At 40.6% G+C, this 25703-nt stretch overlaps 1 protein-coding gene across 7 annotated transcripts in view; it reads right to left on the minus strand.

Annotated features, from left to right (window-relative positions):
* ZMIZ1 (zinc finger MIZ-type containing 1) overlaps window positions 1-24864 on the minus strand; it is a 223939-nt gene extending 199075 nt beyond the window's left edge. For all 7 annotated transcript variants that reach the window (XM_082267638.1, XM_082267636.1, XM_082267640.1 and 4 more), the window contains exon 1: window positions 24792-24864. The gene's annotated coding sequence lies outside the window, so the exon portion shown is untranslated. The remainder of the gene's footprint in view (window positions 1-24791) is intronic.
* Window positions 24865-25703: the final 839 nt, after the last annotated feature.

The raw sequence follows: 25703 nt of genomic DNA on the forward strand, positions 1-25703 counted from the left end.
GACAACCATGAGCACAGCCTCTCAAGCGATGCCTTTTTCATTAAATCACACTGCATCCGGATGTAGCCGCTTGGCTGAAGTATTTAGCCGTGTGCAAATCTAAGGCTTACAGGATCCATTTGTGCAGAGAAGGGAGGGGAAGCCAAAGAGCACACTGCAGCAGTTACATAGGAGGAAGTTGAAGCTAGGACACTGAATTTTAGACACTGCTGAGCTTTAAAGATGGAAAATAACTGGCTCCATTTGGGCTCCACCCAGGCCTGACCATCCAGTAACCAGGGAGGCAGACATAAAACCACTGCACTATCCTTCAACTGACAGCAGCACTGCACACATTAACCCTTTAGAACAAAGCTACACTCTGGGTATACTTCCTCAAATGGTAAAGAAGGGCACTTTTTATGAAGCCAAGAGTTATTGATAAGATGTAAGACACACTACCATCCTCTCTTCCCCTCTACGACTCGAAGGTTTTTGGGTAAGCAAATCATCGGCAGAAGATCAGCTTACAGATATCTTAACTATATACTATATTTAAAACCAGTAAGAAAGGGAGTGTACAAAACAACTTCAAAGACTAATGTGAATTATAAAGACTAGTTGTATAGCATCTCAACTTTATCATGTTTCCTAAAAATACAAGATGATCAAAATGCTTTATTTGCTTGCCCTTTTATAGGAAACTTTGTGGCTTCTTCTTTATACCAGTTACAAACTTATTTTATTAAAGATGGTCAATAAAAAACAGGTACGTAATAAAAAATCATTACATCAGTCACTTAATTACAGAGTGATGTTATGATACAGAAGGTCATACTAAATATTTTTATCCTCATGGAGTAGCAAAACAGATATTAACACATACACAATCGAATGTGTCAGAGATCACCTTGTTATCCAATAAGAGGTGAACAAACAAAATAGAAAATCCCATTTAAACAGAACAAAACCTGTATAACCTGGAAAGGCTTAAGAGCAGCCTAACGATGCCTTCACAATAAAAGTAATTCAACACAGCAGTGGTCTGCAGTTGTTGTTTCCCAAGTACTGTGGTATCATAATATACATGAAATATACCATTATATTACTATACTGGATCAAAGATCAGTGAGAGCACGGAGCCACTGGTATCCAGTGTATCCAGCCAGGGACCCCATATTTAAAATTTTATTGAATATTGTACCCAAATTGGGGCTAATGAGTGGTAAGTGTGCTAAAATGTCCTGTTGTCTACAACAATCAGTCCAAATTGCTATTTAACTTTTACACTGCACCTCCAAAATTACAGGTATAATCTGTTGTTGGGGAACATTGTTTTCTTTGGCACGCTTTTCGTATATCAGCTTCATTATGTTCTAAATATAGACTTTAAGGTCCCTGTTCACATCTGTGCACCACGGGAAACCCGCGACTGTTACAGCAAAAATATGTTTCTTATGGTATAGGTGCGCTGCAGTGCCATTCATTCTTAAGAGCACCCCAGTGCACCTTTTAAGGCTGGGTACACACAGGCCAACAATTGTCTGAAAACAGTCTGGCAGGAAGCGGCCAACTTTCAGTCCATACGTACAGCTCTCTGTCCAACAGAAGCCACTATAACGACCAGCTTCTTTTGAATGGGCATGCTGGAAAATCAGCATCCGACCAGCGCTCGTTGATCAGTGTGTTCTGGTGGTGGTGGGGAGGTCGGGATCAGGAAACTGGCTCAGCTAGAGAGATTGCCACACTAACATCGCTTGTCTTAGTACGGCAATCTGTGCTTTTTTTTTTTTTTTTTTCAGCCCACTGGGTTGAACAAAAAAAAAAATGTATAGTGTGTACCATGCATAGCACTTTAGCGGACCACACAAGGCAAAGTAACTCACTGCCATGTATGTTGGTGTAATGGATTAAAAAAAATGTACATGCGCACAGGGTATCATCTGATATCCCGGATGTCTGCTGGCATTGTGGCTCTGGCGCCCCATCCTACGCTCATATGATATGGCACTGTCCGTCCCTGCAAGGCTTTTGGTCTGAGGTCTTGGGCTTTATTGCTAGATTAACTACCATTACTGTACCGGCTGGGATTGAGACCTGTATCCTGGGGCTTGTGAATGCGTTGGCCCATACTGTTGCTACCCGTACCCTTTAGGGACTCTTGCTCTTCTATGCTAGAAAGTTGGTGGTGATGCGCTGGAGGGAACCGGGGGCCCCGGCATTGTCACAGTGGAAGGCTCTGGTAAATACGATGGTGCCATTATACAAAGCGGTATAGGGGGTGCCCCAACAAATTCCACAAGGTCTGGGACTTGTGGTTGGAAGCTACGAATACTGTAGATGATCCTTCCGCTTCAGATGTTGCTGGGTCTGCTGGGCCTCCCTGACCGCACTGGATCGTGGTAACTGGATTACTAGTACATTGGTGTATCGGTAAAAAGATTTGTGCTTTTTGCAGCCTCCTTTGAGCTGCAGCCACTGTTGGGGGGTTGGTGGGTTTATTTTTACTTTTGTTCCCTTTTGTTGTTGTTTTATTGTTCTATGTTTTGTTGAGCCTGGGTATGCCAACAAGGCTCTGTTTTGTATGCGGTTTTCTAAAAATACAATAAATAGAATTTTCAAAAAAAAAAAAAAATGTACGTGCATTTAGTACGATTTCTGTGCAATGGACAACTGGTTCAAACAAATGAGCTGCCCATCACCGCGTATTCAAGATGCACATGTGTTGCCGCATTGCATAACCGCGAACGTAAACTAAAAGAAAGTGTTGCTTATAATATCCAACAAACAGTATTTTCTTCAGATGAATGACCCAAGTTACAGCAGAAAAAAGAATGAAAGAATAAAAAAATGTCAGCCATGTCTCCTGCCATTTCATTTTGGACATTTGTTCATGTTCTCGGCATGGCTCCGGGTTTCAGAAAAGGCTGATGCTTGTATGACAGCTGTGTCAGGCATACTTTGCGGAAATGTATTTATGCTTCGTTAGGACCAAATGTCCCTTTGCTCCAGAGAAAAAAAAAAAAAAAAAACAGCAGCAAGCAGTCTCAGAAAGGTTGCCTGTTCGCAGAACTCAGCATTAGGAACCAAAGAGGATGACGAGCCTTTCAACCAATGATAGGGAAAATATTGTAGTCTACGGACAATCTTTACATAAGTAATCAGCGTCATCTGCAATTTTCAGAAGTCTGGGTCGTCATGAGTTATTGTTACCAAAGTGAGTTATTGTGCAAAATACCACATTATGCCCCTGTACTAAAAGATCCTGGTACAAATAAAAGGCAGGATATGTATTAAAATGTTGAGCTGTTGAAATTAATAGACATAAGCAATTAAAATGTTATGGGACCATTCTACTGTGCTATAGTAATGTGTGGTAAAAAGGCATGAATGATGTTACATGCACTTTGTTGTAGTGCTATTCATTTTAAATGGTGCCCCACAGTATTTAACCTATGCACTGCACTCGCATTTTAGCCAGTCATGACGCACCAATGCAAACTATGCATTTGTCATGGAGCATAGTTTTAAAAAAAATAGTACATGTTTATTAAAATATGCATTGTGGTGCATTAGTAGCCAATAGAAATGTATAGAGTACCTTACAGCCTAGTACACACACAATTTTTTTTTTTTTTGCTCAACCCAGCAGGGCTGAACGGAAAAAAAACCCCTGAAAGCTCAGGAAGAGCTGCTGTACTAACTATCCGATGTTAGTACAATGATCTCTCCCGCTGTGCTATTGTGTTCTGATAGGGGGACTAGAGCCCATCGGCCCTTTGACAGTGTCGGACCGCCTGCTGTACACACAGGCCTAATGTCAGCTAGTTACTATTGAACCAGCGGATGTCACCCGACATTCGGCCCATGTGTACTAGGCTTAACTCAAATCCTGCACGTTAACACACATGTGGTATGTCCTGCAACACAATGCTTCAGACCAGTCTAAATGTTTACACGCAACAGAGCACTTAAAGGTAGCAGTGTATTATGGGAACTGAGTATTTTTCTGATGCATTGGGGCCCTACATACAGGAAGAAAAACCTAAACTACATCACATTTATTTCGGCATCGGGAAGTCTGTAGATACAATAAAAACTAAAGCTGGCCATACGCTGAAAAAGAAAAACAGATTGCTCCATCCATGCTATACAGCACATATAGGGCAATTTCCACTGTGGCACTTTTGATAGCCGGACCCACTTTTTAGCCAACAATCTGTCATCTGTTTGAAAAAAAAGGGGGGGACAACAGATGTACAGAGACATCTGTAACTAAAGTGGACTTTTAAGGCACATCATTGGACAGAAAATTGCACGCAAGCATTAAAACATTTATTGATACCATATTAAAACCAAAAGATAAAATGGCGGAGATGATCCTATATAAGATTCAGCTAAACCATGAAAAAACACATAGGAGGTTATTAAACTCAGTATAGCTCATGTACATAAAGGCATTGATTAAGATACATATCAGGATCGCATAGGTGAAGAAATTTGTCTGTTCAGAGGTTGACGCGTTTTGCTCAAAGCTTCATCAAGACAGTACAGGTGTACAGACAAACACTTACTAGTAAGCTTGTTTTTGATGCATTATGACATGTATATCTACAGGTATAGCGTATGTAATTATGAAACACTAATACCTATCTTTTTACTTTAAGAGTATATTTGTCTGGTATCAATAAATGTATTATTTTAATTCTTGTGTGCAATTATTTGTCTCATTAAGTGCCTTAAAAGTCCACTTTAGTTACAGATGTCTCTGTACATCTGTTGCCCCCCCCCTTTTTTCGAATATTTAGGATTATGGCACGCTTTTGATAGCTCCCTTTTTCCTCTTTCATCTGTTTGTTCGATTTTTTCATTAGGAGGGATGTCAGGCAGGAGGCGGCCAACAGGGTCACCCACTGAGCGGATTCTGGATGGTTCCTAAGCAACTAACAGAAATTCGTACAGTGTATGGCCAGCTTAAGTCTGTTTCAAAAGGATGTAGTTGGGAGTTAAAAAAAAATAGCTATGGTTACCCTTGGTGGTCATTTAAAACTGGTATTAAGAAGAGTAAACCTGAAACATGAGAAACAAGTATGAAAGTTGATGCTGTTAACCTCCTTCTGAAAATGGTCGTTGCCTGACTGCTATGCTTATTTTTCTGGCTTTAATATTTTCTCAGTAACTGACCTGGGTCAAGTATGCAGATCACAATAGTCCTTATCTGCATACTTTTTCAGAAGGAAAGGATTGAAAAGGAGTATCCTGTGTGTTTACCCATGGTAGGTGGGTGTGCTAGCCAAAATTTTTCCTTGCGACTTGGCATGATAAACAGTGTCTGCATAATAACAGGTGTGAGTAGGAAATTAAATGGCCCTGGCAGAAACAGAAAATGAAAATTTTGCCTCCACAAACCAATTTTTACAGGGGGGGGGACTAAAAACGTTTTGCCCACTGCTGCCCTCAACATAATTTACTAAAGACTAAGGCTACATTCACACCTGAGCGTAGCGTTTTTCGCGCGTTTTTTACCGCGATTTTACCGCGATTTTTGCGGCGTTTTTTACCGCGATTTTACCGCGATTTTTACCGCGATTTTTGTGCAGGCGTTTTTAGATTGAATAGAGATCAATGGAAAACGCCTGTAATCTGCCCAAAAAGAAGCTCATGTACTTTTTTGAGCGTTGGGCGTTTTGTATACAGCTTCAAAACGCTCAGATGTGAACAGGGGCCATTGAAATGAATAGGATTTGTCTTGTTGGGCGTTTTGAGAGCTGATCCTAGAGCAGAAAAACGCCCCAAAAACGCCCCAAAACGCCTAGATGTGAACGGAGCCTTAGGACTTTCTGCAGACCCTTATCTCAACCATGACTGTATTATAAAATAATATTGCCTTTGTAAAGAATAACAAATTCTAAACAAAATGGCAGCCCAGTGACTAGAGATAGAGAGCTGTGAAAAAACGTAATAAAAAAGTATTAATGTGTGCAACACACATCTAGAACCATAATGTAATCATTTTGCAAACCCCTTAGAGTATTTTTAGATTTTGCCTTCACAACATCATTAAGAACTAATTAGGGATGAAGCATAAAGCAAAAAATAAACATTTTGTGTGGTTCATATTTTTAGGACTTTTTGGAAGATAGCCAGTTTAATAATCTCACACATACTGGCAAAACCAAGCTTGCCCTTATGGGCAAATCCTCTCATCTAGCACAGATAGAATACGCTGGGGAAATGTAGAAAAGGAATTTCGTACCCAAGCATTAGATTTTATTTTAGCTTCGGTTTAGAAATAGCATGGCTCCAAAACAAAAGCAAAAATGTTAGGTGTTGCCTTCACGTGTCACATCAGTCCAGCGCCCAGTCTCTATGGCAGTCTTCTGAAAAGGGTGCGATTCCTGGAATCTTGGCTGTTCACGTTGTATACGGCTTCCCAGAGTCAAGTATACATTTGGTTTCCACGCAGTGTACTATAGTAGAGTTTATACCATCTTTGATGGCAGACAAAATTCCACTTTGGCTTTACAGAAAGTTTTCAGTTTGGGTTGAAAAGAGAAGTCACAGTTTCCAAAAGCAATCTAATATAATTTAAAGTGTTGTATTGTATACATAAGTATTGGCAACTGTCAATTGTTTAAGCAGTATTTAGCAGTATTTAACAGTTTACATTACAAAAAAACAAAAACATTAAGGGCCAGTTCACGCCAAAGAAACGCAGTTTGGATGCGTTCCAGATGCTTTTCTGAATGCGCATTTTTGTTGCGTTCCAATGCATTTTGATGCAGTCCAGTGCATTTTCTCCTCCTCCTTTTTCTTAACCTTAAATAAGGACGTATGTTCCAGTGCGTTTTGATGAAGTGCAGTGCATTTTCTCCCCCCTCTTTTTTCTTAACCTTAAATAAGGACGTATGTTCCAGTGCATTTTTGGTGCATTTAGGTGCGTTCCAGTGCATTTTTGATGCAATTTTCAGCATTCCAGTACAGTTTAGTGAAGGAAAAATGCAACAAGTTCAATTTCTTTTTTCCTGGAACTGTAACACACTGAACTGCAAGTAGTGGTGTGGACTTTGCCATTGGAAACCATAAAACCTACTCTCCATGGGTTTTTGATGCAGAAAAAAAAATGCACTGAACTGCATGTGGTGTGTTACTAGCCCTAACTAAACTGTTTTTAGTCAAGGAAGCTGCCATCTTGGCCTCGCTTTCATCTTCAACTGAAATTATGCAGCACATGTGATCAGTTACGACACCAGCAGTTTGGTTGAGAGCACAAGCAATGTGACAGCTGCATTGCTGGGAATGTAAATGTTTTTGAAACTGTTGGATAAATGGGTTTAGTTCCCCTTTTAAAGTGTAGCTTCAGTTAAAAAAAACAAAAAAACATGTAAGGCAAATGCATAATGCGCTAGCATGCATTGCATACCAGCATATTACAAAAACCTTAGAATGAAGCCTTCCAGCGACGCGCTATCACCACTGAGAGGGCTTCAATCTGCCCCTGGTCTTTCTTCCAGGTTCGTGGGCTCCTGCTGTATAAGTGCTCTGGCACAAAGGCATACCGTGCCGGACCTTCAGAGCGCATGCGCCAGTGGAGTTACTTGCTGCACCCAGGGTGAATATCTCCTAAATGGTGCACTTTTAGGAGATAATTTTACTTACATCTAAGCCTTATTATAGGCTTACCTGTAGTTAAAAATCACAAAGCAGACTTTACTATCATTTAGAAATCGATGGTCCTAATTCTGCATCAACAACTGACATTTTGTTTTTTGTATCTTTTATTAATACAAATGTGGAAACTACTTCTGGAAACTGGAATGGCATTGAAAAAGTGACTTGGGTGTGCACAAACTGAAATCTAGTACCCTGTAAAATAAAACACACAGTATACTAACTATATAGCTGTGTAACATCCACCACCAAAGGCGGCCAACTGTAAGTGGACTGTTTCTGTAGTACCAAAAAAAAAAAAAAAAGTCAGCTCACAATACACATTTAGCAAGATGAACAGCATGTAGTGGGATCAATGACACCTAAGTTTTCCCCGATGAGGTCAGTGATGGGAGAAATTAACCTCAGCTGTCTTCTCAATCTTATATCAGGTATTACAAAGCTCAATAAGGGTCTGTGGAATTGAGTGTAAGCTCCTAAAACGGCAGCCTATGCTTTATGCATAGTGTTCAGTTTGCACAGGCTTGTTTATTACATCCACACTGAGAAAGTGAAACGCGGGCGTACAGTGTCAGTTTCATCATGCAGACAGCTGATCTCACCAACACAACTAGTTTATTTATGACTGCATCTCCTTTAGAAAGCTTATCTGAGCTGAAAGGGGTTAAGTGGGAAGCTCAGTGAAGGAAAAGGATGGGTTTGTCTTCCCTAAGTTGTTTTAAAAGGACTTAAAAGATAGAAAATGAATGGCATCTATAACTTATCTGCACCTCAACTGTTTGCACTTGCCTTTCTAGTGGTGAAACAAAACTATATCAGGACAAAGCCCTGTGCTTCTCTAGATCTTCTGTTTAATTTGCTTTTCTGTTCCACAGAGCAAAGCCACAGGGTGGTCTTACCAAACAAGTAATTAGGAGAACAAAAATTAAAATTCATATATCAGCAACACATATGCAGATCAATAAATTAATGCAATACGCCTACATCACAAATAAGGACTCTGTGGGGCTATGCATAACTAAAATGCCAATTTAATGTAGACAGATATCATCTAAGTGTTGCATATTGATAGAGGCTTATTTTTGGAAACATCACAGCTGCTCATACATGTATTTTGAAGGAAACACCTTGTGTATAACTTTATAACAGCGTGAAATGTATTGATGAGATATTATGTGATTTTGCAAATAACCTAATACACGTGACTGGATTCTATGGGCTTTTGTGCGCCTTTACTTTGTTTGTGCACTGTTACTTAATTAGACAAATTACACTGCGAACCGGGAATATGGTTTTACCAAGAAATATGGTTATTTGCAGGTCAATCTCTAAAAAGTAGATTACAGACTCGAAAATATGTTCTATGAAAATAAGGGTCCAAGACGGTGTGAAGGTCTCATTCTCAGCAAGTCTTCAAAGAGACCTTTTCTCTCTCCTTAACCTTCAGCTGACCTTGTTTAAACACAAGCCCCCTACATAATACTAGTCTAGTTGTGTATTGATTTCAGAGGGAATGTGAACAGATTTTACAGCTGTCTTATCTATTAGTGTTAGGAGAGGGGGAGGAAGGGCTGCAGTTAATGGTAAATTATTTGACTCCAGCAGAGACCCTGTCACCTTGTTCACGCCTTTGTATGTTTGCTGCTCTTTTCCCAAAGATGCCTATGACTTCTGAAATGTACTCAAATGAAAGGAGATAATACAAAGCTCACGTCCATGGGCTTTTCCTTCCACTGTAGCACAGAAAGAAAGAGCTCTGTGACAACAGCTTTTAGCTTTCCGTATCGTGGACATGTTCAACCACATCTGGAATCCAGAATGACTCTAATTTGCACTGAAGCACAAAACAATCTGGGTCTCTTTGCAATGTGGAGATTAAGGGCAGCGAGATATGGATCAAATTTAGTGAGCAAATGCCACCAACCCAAGCATTAGTTGCAAGACTCAAGCAGAATGCGTTTGCGTATGAATAGTAACAAGAATCCACAAACGTCAGCCGAGCTCATTAGCGCTTGCATGTTGGAAAATGTCTTAGATAATTCCAAGGATGGTTTCCTTCTTTCTGCCTCTCTTTGTTTTTTTATGTGTACATTGAAATGGAACGTTGCCTGAATCAGATTAAAGAATTAAAGTGAAAGTGGCAAATCAGGATAGGCAGATCTCTCAATCCCAAACACAATACATGGCACTTCTTGTCTATGGTCCCTTAAAGGCTTTCACCAGTACAGATTCTGGAACAATTTCTAAATTTCTTTTTAGCAGTAGTGACTGCCTATGAGCTTACTCCTTCGATGCAACTAAAAGTAAATTTAGGCTCACAGTAGCCAATTGGAAGAGGCGATAAAAAGATAGATTTTGACTCAGCGAGTGACCATCTGATGGGGTTAACCACAGTTCATAGATTTCAGACAGACAATTGTATTACCATCTAGCCAGGGCCGGTGCTTCCACTAGGCAAACTAGGCAGCTGCCTAGGGCGCATTGCAACCTAGGAGCGCAGCCATGAGTCGGCTCTCTCTGTCCATCATGAATGATCCTTGTGAGCTGAGGGGAGGGGGCGGCAGTGGGGGAGGAAGCATGGACAGAGGAAGATGCCAGGTGTCTGGGGCAGTGGATGAACTACCAGGCCCTGGCTTTCCACCACTGTTTTGGTGGGGGGGCCCAAGAGGCAGGAAGGGAGCCCACAGGAGTGCTGCCTGCATGATGATCCTCTTTGGCTGGAGCTGAGTGGTGTAAACCCTGGGCAGGAAGTGACTCTCTGCACTGAGCTGGTGGGCTGCCGTTCATTTCCATGGGTCGGTATTAATCAGGGAGCGGAGAAAGGCTAAACCTGACCCCAAGCTTGGCACTGGAGGGCGGCACCTTTACTGGAGCAGAAACGACGAGGCACCGGAATGGTCTGAGGAGGTTGGGGATTAGGGACGTGCGGAGCTCTCTGACTGCTGCTTCTCCCTTCACCAGGAGCCTGTGGTGAGCACTGTGATCCAGGAGAGGAGCATCCTAGGAGAAGGAATCAGTAGGATCATGGTGAAGGAGGGCAGAGTGCGGGCCACTCTCTTCATACCGCCCAGTGAGTGTCCCCAGAAAATAGGGGATCAGGGTCCCTGGGTGTGACATGGAGGTTCCCTGGTGTGAAAGGGAATCAGGGTCACCAGGTGTGCCATGGGGGATAGGGGTCACCGGGTGTAACAGGGTTTTGGGGTCACCAGGTGTGCCATGAGGAATTCGGGTCCCTGGGTGTGCCATGGGGGATTGAGGTCCCCAGGTGTGACATGGAGGAACATCAGGGTCTCCAGGTGTGACATGGAAAAACATCAGGGTCTCTGGGTATGACATGGAGGAACATCAAGTGCCCTGGGTGTGACATGGAGGATCATCGGGGTCCCTTGGTGTGGCATAGAGGGATATTAGGGTCCCCAGGTGTGACATGGAGGAATATGGGGGTCACTGGGTATGACAGCATAACAGAGGAGCTATCAGATCAGGGTCACTGGGTATGACATAGAGGAGTTTTTAAAGTAGCTTGTCTTGCCTAGGGCATAAAATAGTCTAGCACCGGCCCTGCATCTAGCACACAATTCATTGTGGAGCCCACTGCTAAATGATCATAAAATATATTGAAGTTTATGTTCGGCCCAAAAAAAAAACCAAACATTCGGAACATCTCTGAAAGACATTTGGCCATCTTTTTCAAACATTGCAAATATAGAAAATACGGTCATCCTGCCAGAAATCCAGTCAACTTTTAAAGTAGTAAACCCAAAATAAATATTTGCTTTTGGGTTTATTACCACTTTAATTTTCTGTTTGGTCTTACAACACAGTGCCTCTGCTGTACTGAAATCCAAAAGCAATATTATATAGCAAAAGATAATGTGACCAAGAGCTGTAACCTGAAAAAGCAGCAATTTTTCCAATGGTTGTTGACCCAAAACACTAGAAAAGTGTTTTATTGCGCGATTTACATACAAAAGAAATTAGCTCAGACAGCAAACTTTCAATGCTGTAACTTGCATGGCTGCCTATTGCTGGATACACACTATACAATTTGCTTTAGATTTTTTCCTTTAGATTTACCAAAATCATATAATATGAGGTCAAACTTTTAATGAGGCAGGCCCTTGCACTACATTATTGAAGGTAATTCTAAAGGAAATCGGACAACAAAAGTTTTTATATAGTGTGTATCCAGTTTAAGACAGGCCATACACGGGGTGCAGGAAAGAAATTGACAGACAGGCCATGTTGATGCAGATATCACTCCTGCCAAGCCATTGTCTTTTCCCGATGGGAGGGCGGAAGAAGCCATCCACACCAGAAGACAGTGATTATAGCTAGTGGCTATAGCAGCTGCTAGCGATAATCGCAAGATAATCTGCCAGGGTGGTTGTACCAAAGTTGATCGATTGATCAACTTGGTACATTCAGCCTGCCTATTAACTGTTCGAATCGATTTAAACTGTGTATGACTGGACTAAAAGGTACACAGATTGAAATTCAGCCAGTTCAGCAGGTACCAGACAAATTCTGATCCATTTGTGGGCACTGTGGTTGAACAGATGTCGCTGTGTCAGAATACAAAGACACAGTGAGTAGGATTCCCCATCCATCCTGAGTGCTTGGATGGGGGAATCGGGTCAGTGTTCTTTCAGTAAACTGGCTGGTTGAACAAAACAACTGATTGATGTATCGGCAAGCTTTACCTAATGCTGAGTAAAAATCCTACCAGGATCCTCTACATAAAGTCTTAGTGTCAAGAGTATGTTTTCTAGGAAGGATAGCTTGTTACGGCTAAGGGGAGCCTATAATACTTATTTATTTTAGGGACTGACAAAATGCATTGCTTTAAACATACAGAATATTTTGTGTGCTGATTGGCAGACCTTTTGGGTCATGCCCCTTAGACAGAAGCCCGCCGGCTTCAGTCAGACTGGCTGCAGTACACAAAGGCCAAAAGTCGGATGGTTTCATTTGAACCGGCCGAGGCTGCCCAACATTCGACCCATGTGTACTAGGCTTAACTCTAACATTCATACCTTTAACACAACTAGGGCCAATTTAGACAGGAGCCAATAACCATGTAGCCAATAGCCACCACCATCTTCGGAGTGTGGGAAGAAACCGGAGTACCCTGAAGAAACCCACACAGGCACAGGAAGAACATGCAAACTCCAGGCAGGTAGTGCTGTGGTTGGGATATTGAGAGAACTCAAGGATTATCAGAATATCTAACCACTGACAAATCCTCTGGACCCACCATTATGCTAAGAAAGTACATTCCTTTGTGGCTTTCGCTTCAAAAAATAAATAAATAAATACAAATAAAAAATATATATAAATATAAATAAATATTAAAAAAAAATAGTCTTCTGTGATCTCAGAAATCCACCACATATATTATGCTTTTAGTGCAATGGTTCAATGCCAACTTTGTTAAGATATAAAAAAAAATGGCCACATCCAAACAGGCATGCCCATAAATTATGTGGTAAAGGTAAATTATCTATTTAATTAATAATCCTTGCAACAGATGTTATCACAGCAAATGGCAGAAAAAATACTGTAAAAAAAGAAAAACTACTAGCAATACAATGTTGCGTTTGTATGCAACACTTTCCTCCTATTTTCGCTATTTGTAACAGAAAAGAAAAAAAAGGTAAAATAAGAGCTTATAAACATTACAATAAAAGTATAAACACTGTAATCTACTGTCATCATAAATGTATCATTGTATTTCCTTGAAAGAGTGCAGTGTTGAAACATTTGATCTGCTTTGCAAAACACAGACTGTGTTTTTGGCATTTAACAAATTTGTTTAGGTTGGTAAAATATATTCAGTTTTGAACTAAAACTAACCAAACAAAATGGTTGAAAAAACAGACACTTGGCAGTTCCTATGATATTAGATTAGATTATACATTTCCCGGGGCCTAGTGTATGTGAAAGTTCTATGTACACTGTACAAAGTTAGTTAATATGGGAATATATATATATATATATATATATATATATATATATATTATATTCCCATAGTACACTATCAACTGGCATAAAGCCTAAGATCGCTGATCTCTACAATGCATATAATAATAAAATGGATAGGGCTAAAAAATAAAAAAATAAAAAATTGTACATGCTTTTTTATGTAAAATGTATTTGGGTCCTCTTCATTTAGAGTTGCTTCTTTTATCTGGGCATGGCTCTTAGACCTTAGGGAGGGCCTCTGCCCTAATCCTAAGCACCAACAGTTGCTGCCTATCAACTGCCTAACTCCATCTGGAAATTATAGCGTTTCCCAGCTCCTGCCCTAGCACACCACCAGGTAAACACACCATTTCTAATGTCCATCAACGTAACCTCTGGGCTCTGTTTTCCGATCCTGTTAAGTATATTCAAGATCTGTAATGGGCCATACACACCTTCTTAAATTGACAGGACTAATCTGTGTACCACATGAGCACATACTGTAGCCAGTCTGTGGGAGCCAGAATTATTGTTGGTTGGTAGGGGATCAAATACTTATTTTACTCACTGAACTCTATTAAAATTAACAACTAAATTTTTAACATTCGTATCGTGTTTTTTCTGGATTTTTGGTTGAAATTCTGCCTCTATCATTTAAAATACACCTATAATACCAATTTTAGACCCTTCATTTCATAGTAATTGGGCAAACTTACAAAATCTGCAGGTGGTCAAATAATTATTTTCCCCAGTGTACATTAGAAAGTACAGAGATTGTGGCAAACATTCAAAAAGCTAATAAGGCCAAACATTTGTAATGCTAAACCTCTGGCTAAAGAGAGCCATACCAATAAGCTAAGGAAGTATAATTAGATGGCAGGATCAATTTCAAGTTAGGATGGCCAGACAGTCCACCAAGCAGACGGACATGTATCATGTTGCCGGGCTGCTAAAACCCGCTGTGACACTGGACCAATGTGTGGCAGAAGCATCAACACAGTATTATTCTTCCCTCAACGCTGTTAAAAAGGAAAAAACTGGCTCTCACTTGCAAGATTTTCTAATAATTTCCAGTGTCTTTGGGTGCGATAATGAGTCCAACTAATTTCTGGAGGCGTTCATTATTAACATCCAGGGAAGTCATAAAGGTTCTCATTGTCCCAGGTGAGATTTACCAACAACTCTTGTAAATGTCTATCTACTTACAAAACACAAAAATGGATGTAAAAAGTTTTGGCCAAATTTCTCCAGGTTTCCCCACTACAATAACATGTAATAGTGGTCATTTGGGAGGCACACACCTCTTTGTGCAAGTATTTCTGCAATCAAGGAACTTAACTACAATGAGCCAGTGACCACATTATTCTCTATTTCTATATAATACTGATGAAAACAGAAAACAAACCTTTACTGTGGAACGACAAATACATGAATACCCATTTCTTGGATGTTCTGTGTTCTTAGAAGGCTTGTATCTTTACAACACAATTGGAAGGTCAAAAAGATTACCTAAATAACGTAGAACTACAGGGGACATCACATCACACCATTTGAATGGGCTACCGTAATCAGGGAAAAGGTTCCTGCACCTTTTCAGAAAACGCAGCCGAAGGGAAATCGCATAGTGCAGTGCAGTTTCCAGTGTGTGGGGATGCCATTAGGATTAATTGTACCCCCGAACATCTCCTAGACTGCATCATGTTTTTTCTGCGACTGCGGGAAGGCATGAGATTATACGCCTTCCCGAAGCGCTAATGTGAACCTAGTCTTGGGAACAGTTCATGAAATGAATAAAAAGGCATAACATAACAGTCCATGTGAAAGTCTTTTTTTTTTTTTTTTTTTGCATCCATAGACACTAATAGCAGCTCCTCAATGAGACTAAAGTGATTTCTGAGGGGAACAAAGTGTTACAAAGCAGAGCCATGCTGATCTGTGTAGTTTGATCTGTGTGTAATCACTCTGTTCCAATGTATCCCCAAGACTTGAGAAAGGAGCAGCGATGCTCTGAAATGTGTAGCCACACCCACTATTGCAGTCCTTTCATGTGCTCCACTGTGGTCTCAGCACATCCGATTTGGGCTCTATATGCTTATCTATCCAAATGACGGCCACAATTGTGTATTCACATTGCTGTCAGTCCACTATGAGGATTCTTGCTATCACAACATGATTGTGAAAGGAGATATGCTTTTACTTGTATCTGTCAAGTGAGTTGCCATTTGTCATTTATAATAAAACATAACATACTGTATGTGCTGCACTTAGTTGGTGCCCTCTGCTTTTTCTTTTATTTCATTGTAGTAAAAAGACATCACCATCTCACAAGCCTTTATTCTCTAGCAATAGTAATTTTCTAGCAAACACTACTAATTGTTGATCCCAGCTGAAAAGTTTTTTGCTTTAGTGAGCTACCTTACCTGTAAAGAATGTCTCTCATCATGCAGTCAGTTGAAGGCTGCAGAAATCTTCTGTGGAGGGATGCCTTGTCTTTCTGCTGCTAAACTTTTTGCCCTGCAGGGGTTAACAGCTCTGAGTCTTCTGTGAAAAAGCTCCAGACAGGGACCCACCCCATCTCCTCCATTGAGAAAAGTGGTTTCATAGTATGCACTGCATGTAATACGAACTGGGAGTGGGGGAGAGTCTGCAAAGTCCCAGGATTTTCTCCCCGACTCTCAGATTTATTACATGCAGCGTATGCTATGAAACCACTTTTCTCAATGGAGGAGAGGGGAGAAGGGGTGGATCCTCATCGAGAGCTTGTTCACAGAAAACACACCGCTAATAACCTCTGCAGCGCCAGCAGGAAGAAGGTCCTGGGACCCTGAGCAGAAGACTTATACAAGATCCAGCTAAGACATACTTCATGACAGGCTAACTACAGCTAGAGACCAAACTTCAGCTTTTAAGTGAAAGAAAAAGCAAAAACCTGTTTTGTTTTGGATCAAGTGGAGAGGGATTAGACCCCCTGTCCGTTTTTATTGTGGTCTGTGCCCCGTTTAGGGAGATTCACCCTCTCTAATTGTTCTGTATATCATTTTGGGTTGTTCCCAGAACAGTAATAGAAGGGAAATCTTCCAGTTCTAAAGGAAGAAATAAATCATAAAAACCAGACTGAGCCCAACCTCAATATGCAAAAGTGTAATGTATTCCTAAAACTATAATATAGGTGTGTGTGTGTGTGTGTGTGTGTGTGTGTGTGTGTGTGTGTGTGTGTGTGTGTGTATAAGAGATCCAGCAAAATAGCCCCGACACATGTAACAATTAAGGAAAATAATTTTATTGAACACCTATAGGCTATAACATATTATATGTAACTGAATGTTATTTAACATTTCTGGGAAGATCCTCTGGTAGGATGTGTTCCGGGACCAATATGTGGCTGGATGTCATTCATTTATTAGGAGATCCACTAATGGAATATAGAGTAAGACCAACCCACATATAAATGGTGTTGATGGGCCACTACATGTGGCTGAATGGCGTTTAAAGTCCAAGAGGGTGTCCTTCAATGAAATGTGTTGTGAGACAACCCCCATGTAATCAGCATGGAGCCAGAGTGAATTATGAATTTATTCTCTCTGGAGAGGAGACGCTTGAGAGGGGATAATACCAATGTACAAGTACAAATAGCAATGTACAAATACCATATTGGTGAACTTTTCATAGGGAAAAAACTTTTCAGTGAAAGGGAATTCAAAACAGGCCATTCAATGAAATGGGAAGAGAAGCGGTTTAACCTTAAACTGGGTAGAGGGTTCTTTACTGTTAGAGCAGTAAGGATGTCGAAGTCTCTTCAACAAGCAATGGTATCAGCAGGGAGCATCGATAGTTTCAAAAAACTATTAGATGGACACCTTAACGATCACAACATACAGGGATATACGATGTACTATTGACAAACACAAGCGTACTCACACACTACAGGTTGGACTGGATGGACTGGTGTCTATTTTGAACTCTCCCTTTGTTGGCAACTAGATCCACATAGGAAAGTTAATCCAATTGTGTAGAATGTAACTCATAATTGCCTAGTGAGGAAGCAATCAGTTTTGATCAGGAATATTTCCAAGCCATGTAACTCTCAAATAGATGGAGTAGTACTTAGCCATCCATGTGAGTCTTGGCAAGTACAAGCTGTGGCTCTATAGGTGCATATACAGAGGATCCATGGTCCCTTAAATTGATGAAGGAGATAGAGGAGGTGGTATCCCAAAAACGGTCATCATGGGAGCATGGCTGGGAGCCTGACCAGTTTCGCCAGTCATGCCGGCTATTTCAGAGGCAAAAGAAAACCAATTCTGGTGACACCCAAGGATTCCCTCACTTTGGAGGTGTTTCCTCTCACTTCCTGTGTTGGCAATGGGACAGGAAGTGAAGGGCAATCTCCCCAATAGGACACATATGGCAAAAAAAGGTGAAAGGCTTTATAAACCCCCTTACTCTATCCAAACTCCTTGTTGTGTTTCTCAAATTCATCAGACCAGGTCATCTTCGTTCATTGCTCCATGTTCCAGTTCTGATGCTCATGTACCCAGTGTAGGTGCTTTTGGCTGTGGACAGGTCAGCATAGGCACATTTACAGGTCTGCAGCTATGCAGACCCATTTGCAACAAACTGTGATGCACTTTGTGTTCTGATGCCTTTCTATCAGAACCAGCATTCGTTTTTCTTTAGCAGTTTGAGCTACAATAGCTCTTCTATTGGATCAGACTACACAGGCCAACCTTCGATCACCATGTGCATCAATGAGTCTTGCATGCCCGTGACCCTGTCTCTAGTTTGCCAGTTTTCCTTCTCTGGACCACTTTTAGTAAGTATTGACCACTGCAAACCAGGAACCTCCTACAAGAGCTGCAGTTTTGGAGATGCTCTGACCTTGTCTCATTATTACAATTTGGCCCTTGTCAAAGTTGCCCAAACCCTCGCGCTTGACCATTTTTTGCTGCTATCACCACATTAACTTTAGCAATAACATGTTCACTCACTACCTAATATATCCCACCCACTTTCAGATGCCATTTGTAACAAGATAATCAATGTCATTCACTTTACCTGTCAGTGGTCATAAAGCTATGACTGATCGGTGTATGACCTCGGATCTGATGCTCCCACAGATTAAAATATGTCCACACTCTATAGAACTATTCTAAAATGGCTACATGTTTATTTAAAATTAATGCAGCATTTCCTCTCATTGTTATAAAGTAAATTGAGCATTTGGCATTCTTATGGCTGTGCCAACATTGAGTTGCTGAGACTGCAACACAGATACTTTGTAATTTGGTTAGATGCACTCTGTTCATTCTGAGTTTAGCAGTCAAAGAACTTTACTAAAAATAAATAAAATTTAAGGAAAGAAAAATATTTTTCAGTTTCAGCTTTAGTATATAGTCTCTGTTCACTCTAGGTATTATATTGATCCTGGAAGCTTAAAACTGTGTACTCAGCCCATCACAGCTTCTTTGTAATACATACCATTCATACCAAAGTCTCTGCACAATATAACCCACTTCTGAGCATCAAAGTATTCTTCTAAGTGATAAACACACCATGATGATTCTTCCATTGGCCCAATGAGAAAGAAACAGAAATTCTTAAATAAGGGTCAAAGCTAGCTTCCAGCTGTGATTGCTAACACGGCTACCCCTGTTGCTATGCCACTGCTGACCCACATGAAAAAAGGCATGTTTCACAGATAGGATTCCATGCTGAATTACAGGCACTGTCCTCTCTTCTTAACTTCTTCACTCCCAGAGCTTTTTTTTTTTTCCCCATGTCCTAGACGAGCCAACTCTGTTGGCATGTTGAATATTTTTTGTGAATAAGACAGAGATTTGTAGAGACTTTGTAGATTTCAATGCATATATTTTAATTTAAAATTTTAAACTAGGAAGAAAGCAAAAAATTAGAAATATTTTATGTAATGCTGCAGAAGCTGTTTTTTTCCAAAAATAGATATTCACCCAAAATGTATGTTGGCCAAAGTCCACCAGGACTAATGGCATCACAAAGGTGTGCACATAATGTAGCAGCATACGAAGCTCAAAGTCAAAGTTCAATTTTTAATTTAGGACAGTGCGAATGACTTTCAGAGTATTTAATACGTTTCAAGCATTTGACGCTGTTCCCCACATACGGATAATGTGTATGGTAAAGCCTACTGGCTTGGAAAGATCAGTTTGTAATTGGATAGAAAATTGGCTAAAAGATAGAATTCAGAGAGTAGTGGTTAATGATTCTTACTCTGAATGGTCTACAGTTATCAGTGGTGTACCCCAAGGTTGATTGTTGGGACCCTTACTGTTGTTTATTATATTTATAAATGATATAGGGTCTGGGATTAAAAGTACCATTTCAGTCTTTGCAGAGGACACCAAGCTATACAGTTGAATAAATTCCTTACAGGATGTCTCCAACTTACAAGCCGACCCCAATGTACTATTTCATTGGGCAACTATGTGGCAAATGAGGTTTAATGTGGATAAATATAAATGTATGCAGTTGGGGGGCTAAGAATATGCATGTATCATACATACTAGGGGGTAGTACAACTGAGGGAACCCATGGTGGAGAAGGATCTGGGTGTGATGGTAGATCATAAGCTCAAACAGCAAACAATGGCAAGTTACTAAAGCAACCAAAATCCTTTCTTGTGTTAAAATAGGTATTGACAGCAGAGAAAGAGAGAGATATAATTTTGCTCCTGTATAAATTAATAGTAATACCTCGTCTAGAATATGCAGTTCAGTTTTGGGCAAAAGTTCACAAAAAGGATATTGGGGAACTAGAGAAAGTGCAGAGAAGTGCAGAGAAAAGCAACTAAACGGATAAAAGGGCATGGAGGAGCTCAGCTATGAGAAAAGATTAGAGGAACTAAATTGTTTCTCTCTTGAGGAGTTTAAGGGGGGATATGATCTACATGTACAAATACAGAAGTTATCCATATAGTGAAATTGGTGTAAATTTATTCACTTTCAGGTCATCACAAAGGACAAGGGGGAACACTTTACACGTGGAGGAAAATATTTGCCTTCACATACAGGAAGGCTTCTTCACAGTAAGAGCTGTGAAAATGTGGTATGGACTCCCTAGGTTGTGGCCAGCTCAGTAGAAAAGGGCTGGATAAATTCCTAAATGCACAAAATATAACTGGATAATAATATTTAGAGGTAATAAAGACAGGAGTAGTTGATCCACTGAATATTTGATTGCTGCATGGGGTTTCCAGAAGGATTGTATTTCCCCCACTGGAGTGAGTTGGATCATGCTTTATTAGGGTTTTTTGTTTCCTCCCTTGCATCAACTGTGGGTATAGGATTGTGTATATGGAGGTTTTCTATTTGGGAGTGTTTTTTTTTTTTTTACTGGTAGAACAGAATAGACTAGTGTATTTTTCAGCCTATGTGGCTGTGGGTTAATGGGAGGCTGGATCAGTAGATGGGGAATCTGACTCAGCCCACTACACACCTCTGCAGTAACAGATAATTTATAATTGTGATCTATTGCTGGCTTTTAGTGAGCAATAGATCACTAAATCGAGAGCTGGGAGAGCTACAGGAACTCAAATGAAATCCAAATGACATCAGAGCACTGCGTTACATGAGTGCTGTACAGGAACGCTCGTTTTCCAATATTTTGCTCCCTGAGGACTTGGAGAATGCAAAAAATGGAGGGCTGGCGATGCAAGCTGGTGTCATAGGCTCGGGCCTATATTTCCTTTGCACAAACCCAGGCCCAAGTACCAAGCTGTAGCTTGTAAAAGCCTCAAGGACTAACAAACTGTATTCTATACTGACGTTTACATGTGGCCCAGAGTTATCACTGAACTACAAGTTAAAGTCTAATCTATCAAATGGCAGATCTGCGTTTGCACATTTACAAGTAAAACAGACAGATGATTAAGCAATGCAGCACCTTTTCTTCTGGCTCACTGTCATTGCCCCTCCCAGAGTAACCTCTCTCATCGTCTGTCTCCCTCCCCACCCCCTCCTGTTTATGAAGGCTCAGGAAATACCACAGAACACATTCCGCTCTCCACCAGTGAAAGGAGACCATGTGACCTGAAGGACCTGATTTTCTCAGAGAGAGAAATATTTCATTCCAGGAGTCAGGCACATGGAGGCTGCACCACCTCCTCCTCTCCCACTTCAAGGATCAGCAATTTTTTTCCTGGCGAACATACTGCGCTTGTTTCTTACCCTGAATCTGAGGCTAAGTCTCACTGCATGTAGACTGGCTTCCAGCCCTAACAAGCCTTTCATGATCTGACCAATTCACGTCACTGTTGCATTCTTCCGAGAAAAGCATTTCAGGTCAATAATCTATGTCCCCATTCTCCTTCACTGCTCGGACCAGACAGACACAGAGAATCATAATGACACTCATTTAAATGGTTTTCAGACTTAACAAGGTTAAAGTGACATAAACACCTTGTTCAACATGTATCTGCTGATAATCTTCACACATTCACCCACGTTGTGTGTAATTTCAACACTAGTGCACTGTGTGTACTCTGACAACATCAATTTCACAATAAATCTATTTACAGGCTTAAGTTGGGGTCTCTACGAAAAATGCAATTTTAAGTCAAAGTTCACATATCAAACTATAAGGTGTTCAGACCAATGGTGACAATTAGAACAGGAATTTTATTCATCAGATGAGCAATCTTTTTTTGCAGTTCTACATTTCCTCCTTAAAATAAACAATTGAATGCACTACAAGTGCAATTTTCTTGTAGTTGAGAGCAGCGTTCAAATTTTATATGGCATTATGCAAAAGCATAAATGCAACCAGCATGGATGTGAATTACTGGTTTTACCCAAGAAAGGAAAAAAAACATGATCTTTTCATTCAAACTGGACTGAAGGCAGTTTTTGCACTTTTCTAAACAACTATAATTTCAAGTGGCTGGCTTGCCATGCACCACGTATAAGGCAGTGATCACAGATACACAGTGGGTGAGCGGTCTTATTACATTCTGATTAACTGGTACAGTTACATTTATGTTTTTTTAATGTGCAGTATCAAAAGAGAAATGTGTTACAGTTTATGAAAAGATTCTTCATATGAAAGCTTGTCCGTCTGAAATTGTGGCTACAAATCTGGCAGCCACTGTCAGAACAAAGTAACAAAGTATGACAACTTGCTAAACTGGCTTGGTCGTTATATTGGCATCGCAGTGATCCACTAAATTGGGACTGCCACACATAGGATAGCCTTGTACCTACTGTACTGATACTTCTAAGTATCCATGGCGATTCGAAGATAGTTTTACACTACGGTTTTTAAATATAATATTTAATACACAAGGTTCTCATTCTGATTGGCCTAGTAATTCTTTTGAAAGCAAATTAACACAAATAAGATGGCATCATATACCTCAGTGGCAATATTACATATCTTTGTAGTACTAAACACCTTCATTTTAGAGCCAGGGGTAAGTTATGCTGCTTTGCAGACCCACAATCAGAGCAAAAATAAAAATGGCATGAAAATGGAAAATAGGAACAGTAAAGGGTGCAACCTCTGTACCCGGTACCCAGACCATCATTCCAACTTGGAAAAAAAAAATCTAGGTTTCAAAATTAAAGTTTCTTACCGAGTCCTGCATACTTTTAGAGCATGTTCAACTATTAAAACACTACTCTACAATCAAATGTGCAAGTGAGAGCATGGCCAATTCACACACACCAGCACCCAAAGCTCCAACCTAATGCACTATGCTTTGAAACAGATATACAAAAATGCTCAACAAAAATTAAACATGGGAATCCCGACTAAACCTTCTCCTTTGCTCAATTTTTAAAGTAGGTCTTGTTGCTTAAATGTACAGTTTTGGGAGTACCATGTTTGCCTGCATGGGATACACAGAATTTCCATGCATCTGAGTGCAGGCAGTCCCATTTTTGTCAACTGGAACACAGCAGCTGAGTGGACACAGCCACTGCTCCCATTCCACCGAACTCAGACAGTGTGAGTACAGAGACATGCACTTGCACCCACATAGATGTAAAATCGGGAGCAGCGGCTGTGTCCGTGCAGCGGATGCTGTCAACTGAAATTAATTGGACTGCCTGCATGGAACACCTATGGATCCTTTGCAGGCAAAACACATCCCTCACACAGGTGTATGTTTAAGTATGTCCATGTGAACAAGGCCTTAACCCAAAGCACAAGCTTTAACAGGTTTCAGAAGTTATTATTCTTTTTAAATTTGCAACTTTCATTAAAAATGTCAAGTAGCTCATTCACACCATAGTATGGGACAACAACTCCCACCATATTTGTTTTCTGTTGAAATCGGTCACATGCACCCCTGATGGAGACTACAGGGGACTATGCCGAAACACTGTGCACTGGCATTGTTCTTTATTGTCACTTGACGAAACCAGTCTAGAATAATTATCAGCCAATGGTGGAGAAAATGCATATAGAGAGAGTAAATGCCTAAAAGGCTGGAGAAGATCAGCAACACTGAATGAAAACAAAAAGTGAAAACAGTATTTAAAAAAGAAACATAGCAGTTGTTTGTGGCACACCTGGGGTTGGTTTAAGGCAAATAGACTGTGCACTCTGCAAGTGCAAGCTCCAGAGCTTAGTAAATGACGGAAAGCTCTGCTGACTTCCATCATGCAATACTGTGCTGGCAGAGAAACTTTTTTTAAATTTTCTTTACATGTGATTGCATAGTGAAGCTTCATCACATTTACTAAGCTCTGGAGCAAGTGCACTGCACATGCAAAATGCACAGTCTATCTGCCTTTAACAAATCAACCCAATAAGGCCCACAGATCAACTTTTAAAAGGAAAAAAAAAAGCTTTTAATTTTTTCTTCTGACAGGTAAATACCCTTTGTGCATTTAAGTCCCAGTAATAAGTTCAAAAGTTTTTCTCTTTTCTACTTTGTTATTCTACATAAAATACATTGCCAACTGAACAATACACAAAGATAAAACCATAAAAAGAGTGCCCACGCAAATTACAAATTAGACAATAACCTGACTTACTCTTAAGGTTCTTCACAGCGGTAAATGCATACACAGAAAATTTGTGTGGGGTAATCATGTATTAATCTTATGAAAAAAATAAGTTAATGTGGGTAGTTTTCTGTTTATCATTATTTAATATGAGATGTATTACATTAAGGGAAGTTGAAGTGAAAAGACACTCACCTGCATGCCCCAGTGCATTTATACCAACAGCTAGTCCCTCTCTTCTCTTGCTCACTTGCCTAAATCCATTATCCTGCAAACAATGAGAAAAATAACACATGATAAAATGGACAAGCGTTCCCATATACAATTAATAGTTCAAGTACATTGTTGCTTTTATGCAACCATACCTTCCTTTGCCAAGGGCATAGAAAGTAACATTTATTACAAAGAAAAAAAAACCCCACACTCTCTACACTAAAATAAATATATAGAAATACCTATTGAGCACACACAATACCCCACAAACTCCTTGCAAGCTCTGGTCTTTAGCAAGGTCACAGTCTGTTCATGCTTCCCAACTTTCCACAATGCTAACAGTTCCGCTAGTTGAAGACTTACAAAACAGAGAATAGCAAAACCTAAATTAAATGAGCCCCCTCCCCCATTTTCCAGGTGTACAGGGGGCCACACAGGGCCCTCTGGAGCATACGGGCAGGCAGCAAATGAGTCCCCCGTAGTTATGCCCCTGGATGTGATCAGTGGTGGTGGTACGATGGTGCCGGCCTGTGACGGCACCAGGCCCCGCTCTCAACTGTGAATGCAAGGAGAATTTCCGCACACACACATCGCTTAAACAAGAGGCCGCCACTGATATGGGCGGAAATCCCTAGCAGAGAGTCCATATTTTGAAACAAAAAGAAGCAGCAAACAGCGGATGGTGCAACCCCCCCCCCCCCAGTGGTGGAACACCAGGGCCTCGCTCCCCTCAGGATGCCTGGGCCCCCTACATGTGTATGGGCTGTCCCCCCTGAAGGCGGCCCTGTTCACGATACAACATTTTGCCAAGCTAGTCCCAAAGGAGCAATGTATAAGTTGGGGCCATCAAACCTTTTTAAAGACCATTAGGCAATCAGACAGGCAAGGCAATGA

This window comes from Pelophylax lessonae, assembly GCF_965119305.1.
Source record: "Pelophylax lessonae genome assembly, chromosome: 9".
Lineage (NCBI taxonomy): Eukaryota > Metazoa > Chordata > Amphibia > Anura > Ranidae > Pelophylax > Pelophylax lessonae.